The following is an 11,179-nucleotide window of genomic DNA, read 5'->3' on the forward strand; positions in this document are numbered from 1 at the left end:
GCACAACATTTCACCTATTGGTGAGTAAATTAAGTTTGTGTATGACCAATTGACCATTCTATGTGATGTTCGTAGATACATAGACCACTTATCATAAAACTTAGAGCATGTGCATGACCAATTGACCATTCTATGTGATGTTATTTCTTCCTGTTTTCAGATGCACATCTCTTCGATATTAATGTAGAACGGTCATTTTGCTTTAACCGTCACGTAATAACATCCTCTTCGCTGCTTGTAATGGGACCACAGGTGACGTTTTGAAATCCTTCTCGTGTGTTTCTAGGAATTAAAATGCTCATTACAAAAAAGGCTTTTTGAATAAATTGAGCAATTCTTTTTTGTAAGAAGTTCCAACAGATTTCGCCAGTTGCTTCCAGTATAGTAAAAAATGCAAATTGTCCAGTCTAAGTAAATTTTAATGTTTAGTGTTCTCTTATGTATCTGCATGCTATGATAGTGCTAACTATAAGTTCATTTTCACTTGGACAAACTAGGCAAGGATCTATGAACATTACCATTTATGAATATGCAAGGAACTTGGACTCAGTTTCTAACCAAAGAAATGATCTGACTGAGATACACATGGCTGATATTGTTTCGACAACTTATGATGTCCTCAAGGAAGATCTGTCACGTGATTCTGACAGACATGATGGAGATCGCCGTTTTTGGAGATTTCAGAAGTGGTAACATTTAATTTTCTCACAAAGTTTGTCCATATATTATATCAACTGAATATGTTACTATAAAAGCTGAGTATATATGGCATTCCCTTCAGTAAATATGTGTCCTTAATTGAAGGAGTGTTTTCGATTTTATTGTAGACGTTCTGTCGCCCCCTCCCCCACAGATGGCGGGCAAGGTTGTTACTCTATTTGAGCCGAAGGATGTTTACACATTCATAATTGCTTTTTATGTCCTATGGTTGCTCGAAAGAGGAGGGATGATCATACTTTTATCTTTAAGAGTGATCTTTATTCTGTTATGGTGAGTTTTGATTACGGGGTTTAGAATTGGCTATCCCAAATAGCCAATTGGTGTGACCTCTTATAGCAAATGGACCATCACCACCAAATGGTTTGTTTGCAGGAGTAAATATTTGTTGTAGTTTTAATCGATCTACAGTTTCCATTCTTATTTTCTTCAAAAAAAGTCCCGTATTTAAAGTCGTTACATGTTGGCCTCTGCTTAATCTTGTGCAGCTGAAAAGGACACAACGTAAGATTCTATTTTTGTTTGATTCTAAGTCTCTAACTATGTTGTATATTGAAAAGAATTGAGGTTAGGAGTCCTGCCATTGGAGAAGCTATTGCATTGGGAGCAGCAGTACATTATCTATCACAATTCGGCATGCCGAGGATTCATGAGTATGAGGTTAGTTTAAATTATTTTATTGATTTACCTCCCTTCAATATTTTCTTTGGAAGTTTCCATTTCTGTTGATAGGATTGTGCTTATTCTACTCTCCGAAAGGAGTCAGGAAACAATCTCTATGATAGCGCTTCACTTGTCATTTTTTCATCCAGAAAGAGTTGGGGATGTATCTTTACGAGACATATCCATGCGAGACTAGATATGAATTCAACGAAGCTAAGCAGTTCCTTGGGTACTATGGGTTAGATGAAGATGAATTGATCCGTTGAGACTGAGGTCTACGACAATGACTCTGACGGACTGCCTATGAATTATCAAGAAAGTTTTTCTTGTATGCTAGCTACTCCGTACTTATGATGTTTCGTTATGCGTAGTGATCTCTGTGATAATCATGTCATTAAAGTTTGATGTTTCGTCTTACACTATATATATGTAAATAATGGAGCAGCTAGCTCTGCTATGAACTCACATGGCACTACTCCTATCTTAGAACCATATATTTGTACCTATATGTAATGTATTTTTCCTTCTTTCGGCACAAATATGTGGTGTGTTTCTCCATTTTGTTCGTTTGTTTTGACTTAATGACTTTGATATATAGGCTGCTATACTTGGCGTCTTTATTAGCTGATAATTTTTATGTGTATCCAGTAAAATGAGTGCGTAGTTGTTTATACTTTATTTGTTGCTTGGGTGTCATTGTCACGGAAAACGAGGCCACGCGCTCCCCAGAATAGTTGATGCCATCGTTACTACTTCTTCGATTTAATCTGATCAGAGGGAGTAGATCTCAACATTGGAATGCAGATTGCTGATGTCTACTTCCCCCTCCTTTTCCTGTAGACAGTGTTGGGCCTCCAAGAGCAGAGGTTTGTAGAACAGCAGCAAGTTTTCCCTTAAGTGGATCACCCAAGGTTTATCGAACTCAGGGAGGAAGAGGTCAAAGATATCCCTCTCATGCAACCCTGCAACCACAAAGCAAGAAGTCTCTTGTGTCCCCAACACACCTAGTAGGTGCACTAGTTCGGCGAAGAGATAGTGAAATACAGGTGGTATGAATATATATGAGCAGTAGCAACGGTGCCAGAAAATAGCTTGCTGGCGTGTAGTTGATGGTGGTAGTATTGCAGCAGTAGTAACACAGTAAAACAGTAAACAAGCAGTAGTAACGCAGCAGTATTTAGGAACAAGGCCTAGGGATTACACTTTCACTAGTGGACACTCTCAACATTGATCACATAACAGAATAGATAAATGCATACTCTACACTTTTGTTGGATGATGAACACATTGCGTAGGATTACACGAACCCTCAATGCCGGAGTTAACAAGCTCCACAATAATGCTCATATTTTAGTAACCTTTAGTGTAAGATAGATCAACAGATTAAACCAAGTACTTACATAGCATGCACACTGTCACCTTCATGCATATGTAGGAGGAATAGATCACATCAATATTATCATAGCAATAGTTAACTTCTCAATCTACAAGAGATCATGATCATAGCATAAACCAAGTACTAACACGGTGCACACACTGTCACCTTTACACACGTGCAGGAGGAATAAAACTACTTTAATAGCTTTGCTAGAGTAGCACATAGATAGTAGTGATACAAAACTCATATGAATCTCAATCATGTGTTATCACCAGATTTTGGACAAATCCAGAGGTGGGCCGTAAGAGAGATGGGCTTGGAAGACTACACGTGGAAGATTTCTGAAGCGGCCTTGCACGGAGAATTTGGGCTAGATTGCCCGTGTATCTTTAACTATAGTAGATTATATCTTAGATCAAAAGTTAGAGTTTGTATCGTGCACGGTGGGATATTCCCACGTTAGAAAGTCCGCTGGACTATAAATATGTATCTAGGGTTTATGGAATAAACAACAACTCACGTTCAACCCCAAAACAAACCAATCTCGGCGCATCGCCAACTCCTTCGTCTCGAGGGTTTCAATCAGGTAAGCGACATGCTGCCTAGATCGCATCTTGCGATCTAGGCAGCACAAGCTCCACGTTGTTCATGCGTTGCCCGTACTGAAGCGTCTTTGATGGCGGGCAACGTAGTTATCATAGATGTGTTAGGGTTAGCATAGTTCTTCGTGTAACATGCTTACGTAGTGCAACCCTTGCATATCTAGCCGTCCTCACACCTATCCCAGGTGTGGGGGCGGCACCCTGCTTGTTCATCATCTAGTAGATCTGATCCGTTACGATTGCTCCTTGTTATGCAAGGATTAGTTTAATATCTGCAATAGTTAGGCCTTACAAAGGGGGGGAGGATCCAGCGGCACGTAGGGTGGCGTTCGCAAGTCCTAAACAGGATGTTCCGAGGATCAACTTCATTGTTGGTTTTTAGGCCTTGTTTAGGATCGGCTTACGAGCACCGTGCGTGGCTGCGAGGCCCAACCTGGAGTAGGATGATCCGATTATGCGGTGAAAACCCTAAATCGTCGTAGATCTCATTAGCTATATCTTGATCAAGCAGGATCACCAAGTATTCGTGCACCCCGTACGAATCATGGGTGGATCGGCTCTTTGAGCCGATTCACAGGATAACCTGAGAGCCGATCGAGGCTCGTATTTAATGTTTACGTGTATGCCATGCAGGAAACTAAGCGAGGCATCCCCATCACCTTCCTGACCAGGTATAGGTCAGGTGGCACGCCCTTGCACTTCGCATCGCCGCGTGTGACCAGAAGAGCATTGCGGGCCGTCGCTCGGAGGGGTCTCAGCCAGCCGCAGCTCTAGGCTCTTCCCGGCTCTACTAGTGCTGACTGTCGCTGCCCGCCGGTGGGTTTTGGCAGTCAACACATTCTGGCACGCCCGGTGGGACAATCGGCTACATCAACCACATCGCCATCTACATCTGAGATGGCGGCGGACGGCACGCCAGTCACCTACGAGGAGCTGCCTGCTGAGCTCAAGAAGAAATATGACGAGATCAAGGTCACCCTCGAAGCCGACCTCATCGGCTCTTTTCAGAGAACCCGTTCCCATGGCATCAGATGGAAGGGATTCTCACCACAAGGTGCACTCGATGGGATAGATCTCTTGGCCCCGTCGGAGGAACGCACCAGGGGCCTACGGCAGGAGATCAACTACTTGGTGGCTCACTCATTACACCGCCACTCTGAAAACTTGGTCAACGTGTTGGAGCGTCTCGCTCTGCGCGTGATCCAGGAGATCATGAGCCACCAGTACTCGCCGTCAGGACCAGCTCTCGGGACGCATCAAGGAGAGTTGCCACTCCAGTCCCGTCCACCGCTGCCATATGCGTTGGCAGCACCACCTGAAGTGCCGGCTACACCGGCATTCGTCGTCTACAAGATTGGTGGTGATCCTAGTGACTACCAGTTCTTGACCGAGGCGCCTAAGGAGATCCCTCAAGGATACGCGTGCACGTATGTGCCAGATTGTGGCAACTGGGCACTCTCAAACCAGGCCACAACATCAGGGACTCCGGCGAAAACAGGAGAAACGTCAGCGACAGAGCTTGAAAAGCAGACGTGGCTAACTAAGTACGCCACCCCGACGAAACTCCAGAGCCCAGCTCCTGCAGTTAGCTCAGAGCTGGAAAAGCAAGCGTGGCTGGCTAAGTACGCCACCCCGGCGAATCTTCAGAGTGCAACTTCTGCAGCCAGCACAGCGGATCAGATCAGTACCATACTGAGAGACCAGTTCGGCATGGTGCCGAAAAGAAGGGCAATCGGCTATTCCAAGCCGTACCCCGACGAATACGAGATGATCCCGCTGCCACCTAAATATCGGCTCCCTGACTTCTCCAAATTCAGTGGATCAGATGGCTCCAGCTCCATCGAGCACGTCGGCCGATATTTGGCGCAATTAGGACCGGCTTCAGTGTCGGATCAGCTACGCGTGAGGCTCTTTTCACAGTCCCTCACGGGATCGGCTTTTGGATGGTACACCTCTTTGCCAGCAAACTCCATCCAGTCTTGGAAGCAATTGGAAGAACAGTTCCATATGCAATACCATTCAGAAGCTTCCGAGTCTAGCATTGCCGATCTAGCACAACTACGTCAGAAGCGCGGAGAAACGGTAACAGAGTACATCCAGCGCTTCAGGAATCTTAGGAACCGATGTTATTCGGTTCGTATAACTGAAAAGGAAGCAGTCGAGTTGGCAGTAGCTGGCCTTGCAACACAGCTCAAGGACATGGCCTCCCAAGCAGATTATCCCTCGCTGGCGCACATGGTTCAGAAACTATCAGCATATGAACAGCGCCACCCAGACCTGTACCAAGACAAGTTCAAGCGTGCAGTAGTCATGGTCGATACAGAGGAAGGTGAAGTGCCTGCGGGAGACCAAGAAGTAGCAGTGGCTGAATGGACTCGGGGAGGAACCCCTGTATCCTGCAAATGGGTAAAGCCACCAGGGCCGCCCAGGGGATTTGATTTTGACGTGACCAAGACTGAACAAATCTTTGACCTCCTGCTCAAGGAGAAACAGTTGACGATTCCTGAAGGTCTCAAGTTCCCTACGGCGCAAGAGCTAAACGGAAAGCCGTACTGCAAATTCCACAACTCGCTTTCCCATGCCACCAACGACTGCAGGGTGTGGCGTCAGCACATCCAAGCGGCGATAGAGAAGGGGCGTTTAATTTTCAACCAGTACGCCATGAAGGTAGACACCCAGCCCTTCCCCGCCGTTAACATGGTAGAAGTCATCTACCCCGAGGGCTGCCAGCCAGGTCCCACGTTCAGCATCAACATGGTAGGACCTGGGAACCACTCTGGCAAAGATGGAGATGAGGGTAGCTGCTCTCATAGCAAGGACACAGAGGAGGCCGCTCCACGCGATCGGCTCCATCATGATGGCAAGCGCTACGTCACAGAGGGGGAAGTGAAGAATATAAGATATCAACGACCTCTCTCTGATCACCTCCTCAACAAATATGTGAGTCAGTATGACCAACGCCGACGGTCCAACTATGATGATGAAGGAGATCGTCTGGCTAGAGAAGCCAGAAGACATCGTCGGCAGGATCGCGATGAGGAGGAGCACGAGCGCCGTGCCACGGAAAAATCAAGGGAGCAAGATGACAACGCCAGACACTGGGACTGCCCTTTCTTCAGACACTGCTGGGATTCAGGAATGAGCCGATTGCCCACAATCGGCAATTGCCCAGAATGCAACAAGAAGAAGAAGGAGGCAGTCAACGTGTCTGTGTTTGAGCGCTTAGGGCCTCTCCCACCACCAAGCAAATGCGCTGAGTCACCTCGTTGGGCAGATCTTGAGGATTCCGAAGACGAGGGACTAGAAGAAGAAGAAGACAGGTACCACCGTCCAAGGTGGTGCCCTGACGGACTCAGCCGTTCACAGAAACGCAGGGTTCAGTGGTTGCGCGGCCTGGAGGAAGCCGAAAGGTTATACCTGCATACGCTAAGGAAGGCACGGCCTGATCTGGCTGCGAAGGTTCAGCGAGCCCTGGATGAAGAGGGTCATCCACGGAGAATGGAGTGGCGTCCCAAGCAAAAGAAAGCCGATGATGAAACATCGGCTGGCACAAACATGGTGCTTGTCTTGCCGACAGAGCTTGGTGCTCCACGATTATACGATGCACTCAAGGTGGACAACAGCAGGCGCATCAAGTCAGAGGTTGGGTTGGTTTTATCCAGCCTAACTGAGTAGCAAGATTAAACCAATGAGCAAACCGTGCGAGGCTGATCCTTGTGATCGGCCCCAAAAAATTTATGGAGGGACATTACAAAACCTTCATCGAACAAGCAATGTGGAGGCCGATTCCAGCAATCGGCCAAAATTATCTTCTGCACATATTCTGTTTGTGGTCAGCAACGATCTACTGGGCAGCGGCCACGTCGGCAGATGAAAGTCAGCATGAATCCTTACGGAACCGACGTGCAAGTGCAGTACCCTGACTAACCATAGAAGCCGATATCTGCAGACATTTGGCAAATATCGGCTCGGGGGGCATATAGTCAGATGAACATGTGCAGACAAACATTGTGCAAACACACGTGCAGTGGAACATTGGGGGCCGATTAAGAAAAATCGGCCAAAATAAAAAAAAAATTTAGCCGATGCAAGGGCATCGACTTCAGAACTAAGGAACGAAGCCGATACGTGGCCATCGACCCAAGAGCAGGAGGTAGATCCTCTCTTCAAGGACCTCCGAATTCTCTCTTCAGCTGGGCAGTTCGTGAGATCATGACCAGGTTGTATCAATTCCACCAAAGGAAAGGACCCGATCTGACCAAGGCGCGAAGTAGACTGAAGAAGCTCGGGGGGCAGCTCACCCTGAAGGTTCTCTGCTTTGGGGAGCCAATTTGTTGAAATCGGCTAACTCTGCATAGGCGGCACGTTCGGTTGATCCATTACCGTTCTTGCCTCGACTGAGACTCGGGGGGTAGCTGGCTTGATGGTTTCTCTGTTTTGGAGAGCCAATTGAAGTCGCGTCAACTGGCCCTACATTGTGATCTCCTCTGAATCGGGATAGGAGGCCGTCGATTTTTTGCAAGTTTGGACCGTCCTGTTGCTACAAGAGGAGGAAAGGGACTAGATTCTCAAAATAGCCGATGAGTGGTCATCGGCTAAGGGATTGCGAAAAGTTATAGTCAGACACCAAATCGCAGCCTGAAATTGAGAAGTTCTTGGCCTATAAGCTAATCGACATGGGAGTCCGGTTTCATGGGCGTCCAAAAAAAAGAGGAATCCGATACATTGCTATCGGTCTTAACATGACAGGCGGAAGGAATGAAATTGGAGCAATTAAAGGACGAATCAAAAGGAACAATTTCATTAATTCAGAGGAGCGGCTTTACAAGAAAGAGCCGATGGCTCTCAAAAGAGGGATCTAGTGCCTAGCGCACTGCTATTACTAGTCCTATTCTACTAGTCGTCGCTGTCCTCGTCGTCACCGCCGTCGATGTCGTCGGCGCTGCTCCCAGGGAGCTCCTCGTCGCTGCTACCCCAGCCCGTGGCTGGGGCCTCTTCCTCCTCGTCATCATCATCGTCCTCGCTGTCCGCCCAGGAGCGGAAGCGCTTGGTTGGCGGGTACCCGGCGGAAGAGGAAGATTCATCTTCCTCCTCCTCTTCTTCTTCTTCGTCGTCATCTTCATCCTCGCTGTCCGCCCACATGCGGAAGCGCTTCTTCGGCGGGAGCTTGGCGGAGGGGAAGGCCTGGGCCTTCGCTACTTCTCCTTCTTTCTTCTCATTGTCGGGGGAGAGGGGGTTCACCTTGTCCTCTTTCTTTTTCTTCGGCGAGGATTGGGGGAAGAGGTTTGAGAAGGAGGAGGAAGAGGAAGACATGGCTGAGGGGGAAGAGGGTTTTTTGGGTGCCGATGGCTGGAACAGAGGAAGAGGATGAAGAAAGATAATCGATCGGCACAGTTAAATAATGAGAAGCCTGGTGGAAATTTAATGTCATTACAGTTTCCAAGGAGATGACGCCAGAGCTATCGAATTTTGCAGAGAAGCTGAGAAGACAGGGCATAATGATAACGGATACTGCAACAGCTCTGCTCTGCCACGACATGACCCTTCGAAAGGAAAGTATAATGATTTTGGAAATGTTATTTCCAAAACCCGGGGGGCATGTGTTATCACCAGATTTTGGACAAATCCAGAGGTGAGCCGTAAGAGAGATGGGCTTGGAAGACTACACGTGGAAGATTTCTGAAGCGGCCTTGCACGGAGAATTTGGGCAAGATTGCCCGTGTATCTTTAACTATAGTAGATTATATCTTAGATCAAAAGTTAGAGTTTGTATCGTGCACGGTGGGATATTCCCACGTTAGAAAGTCCGCTGGACTATAAATATGTATCTAGGGTTTATGGAATAAACAACAACTCACGTTCAACCCCAAAACAAACCAATCTCGGCGCATCGCCAACTCCTTCGTCTCGAGGGTTTCAATCAGGTAAGCGACATGCTGCCTAGATCGCATCTTGCGATCTAGGCAGCACAAGCTCCACGTTGTTCATGCGTTGCCCGTACTGAAGCGTCTTTGATGGCGGGCAACGTAGTTATCATAGATGTGTTAGGGTTAGCATAGTTCTTCGTGTAACATGCTTACGTAGTGCAACCCTTGCATATCTAGCCGTCCTCACACCTATCCCAGGTGTGGGGGCGGCACCCTGCTTGTTCATCATCTAGTAGATCTGATCCGTTACGATTGCTCCTTGTTATGCAAGGATTAGTTTAATATCTGCAATAGTTAGGCCTTACAAAGGGGGGGAGGATCCAGCGGCACGTAGGGTGGCGTTCGCAAGTCCTAAACAGGATGTTCCGAGGATCAACTTCATTGTTGGTTTTTAGGCCTTGTTTAGGATCGGCTTACGAGCACCGTGCGTGGCTGCGAGGCCCAACCTGGAGTAGGATGATCCGATTATGCGGTGAAAACCCTAAATCGTCGTAGATCTCATTAGCTATATCTTGATCAAGCAGGATCACCAAGTATTCGTGCACCCCGTACGAATCATGGGTGGATCGGCTCTTTGAGCCGATTCACAGGATAACCTGAGAGCCGATCGAGGCTCGTATTTAATGTTTACGTGTATGCCATGCAGGAAACTAAGCGAGGCATCCCCATCACCTTCCTGACCAGGTATAGGTCAGGTGGCACGCCCTTGCACTTCGCATCGCCGCGTGTGACCAGAAGAGCATTGCGGGCCGTCGCTCGGAGGGGTCTCAGCCAGCCGCAGCTCTAGGCTCTTCCCGGCTCTACTAGTGCTGACTGTCGCTGCCCGCCGGTGGGTTTTGGCAGTCAACATCATGTAAAGCAGCTCATGAGATTATTGTATTGAGGTACATGGGAGAGAGATGAACCACATAGCTACAGCGAAGCCCTCAGCCTCGGGGGTGGATTACTCCCTCCTCATCATGGAGGCAGCGATGGTGGTGAAGATGGCGGTGAAGACGGCGGTGGAGATGGCTCCGGGGGCAATTCCCCGTCCGTCAGGGTGCCGGAACAGAGAGTTCTGTCCCCCGAATTGGAGTTTCGCGATGGCGGCGGCGCCCCTGGAGTCTTTCTGGAGTTTCGTCAATCGGTCAGGGTTTTCGATCCAGGGGCTTTAAATAGGCGAAGAGGCGGCGCAGGAGGGTCGAAGGGGCGACGACACCATAGGGCGGCGCGGCCAGGACCTGGGCCGCGCCGGCCTATGATCTGGGGGCCCAGTGCCCCCCCTCTGGTCCTTCCCGGGTGTTCTGGATGCTTCCGGTGAAAATAGGAACTTGGGCGTTGATTTCGTCCGATTCCGAGAATATTTCGTTACTAGGATTTCTGAAACCAAAAACAGCAGAAAACAAAGAATCGGCACTTCGGCATCTTGTTAATAGGTTAGTTCCAGAAAATGCACAAATATGACATAAAGTGTGCATAAAACATGTAGATAACATCAATAATGTGGCATGGAACATAAGAAATTATCGATACGTCGGAGACGTATCAGCATCCCCAAGCTTAGTTCTGCTCGTCCCGAGCAGGTAAAACGATAACACAGATAATTTCTGGAGTGACATGCCATCATAATCTTGATCATACTATTTGTAAAGCATATGTAGTGAATGCAGTGATCAAAACAATGTATATGACATGAGTAAACAAGTGAATCATAAGGCAAAGACTTTTCATGAATAGTACTTCGAGACAAGCATCAATAAGTCTTGCATAAAAGTTAACTCATAAAGCAATAATTCAAAGTAAAGGCATTGAAGCAACACAATAGAAGATTAAGTTTCAGCAGTTGCTTTCAACTTGTAACATGTATATCTCATGGATAATTGTCAACATAGAGTAATATAACAAATGCAATA

The 11,179-nt window shown here is 47.5% G+C and overlaps 1 long non-coding RNA gene across 1 annotated transcript; it reads left to right on the plus strand.

The window, feature by feature from the left end:
• Positions 1-689: 689 nt before the first annotated feature.
• On the plus strand, positions 690-1,919 carry LOC127321502 (uncharacterized). Its single transcript, XR_007864114.2, has 2 exons — positions 690-1,377; positions 1,530-1,919. It is a non-coding gene; the product is annotated as an uncharacterized lncRNA (long non-coding RNA).
• Positions 1,920-11,179: the final 9,260 nt, after the last annotated feature.

Source organism: Lolium perenne, unplaced genomic scaffold, assembly GCF_019359855.2.
Source record: "Lolium perenne isolate Kyuss_39 unplaced genomic scaffold, Kyuss_2.0 unplaced97, whole genome shotgun sequence".
Classification (NCBI taxonomy): domain Eukaryota; kingdom Viridiplantae; phylum Streptophyta; class Magnoliopsida; order Poales; family Poaceae; genus Lolium; species Lolium perenne.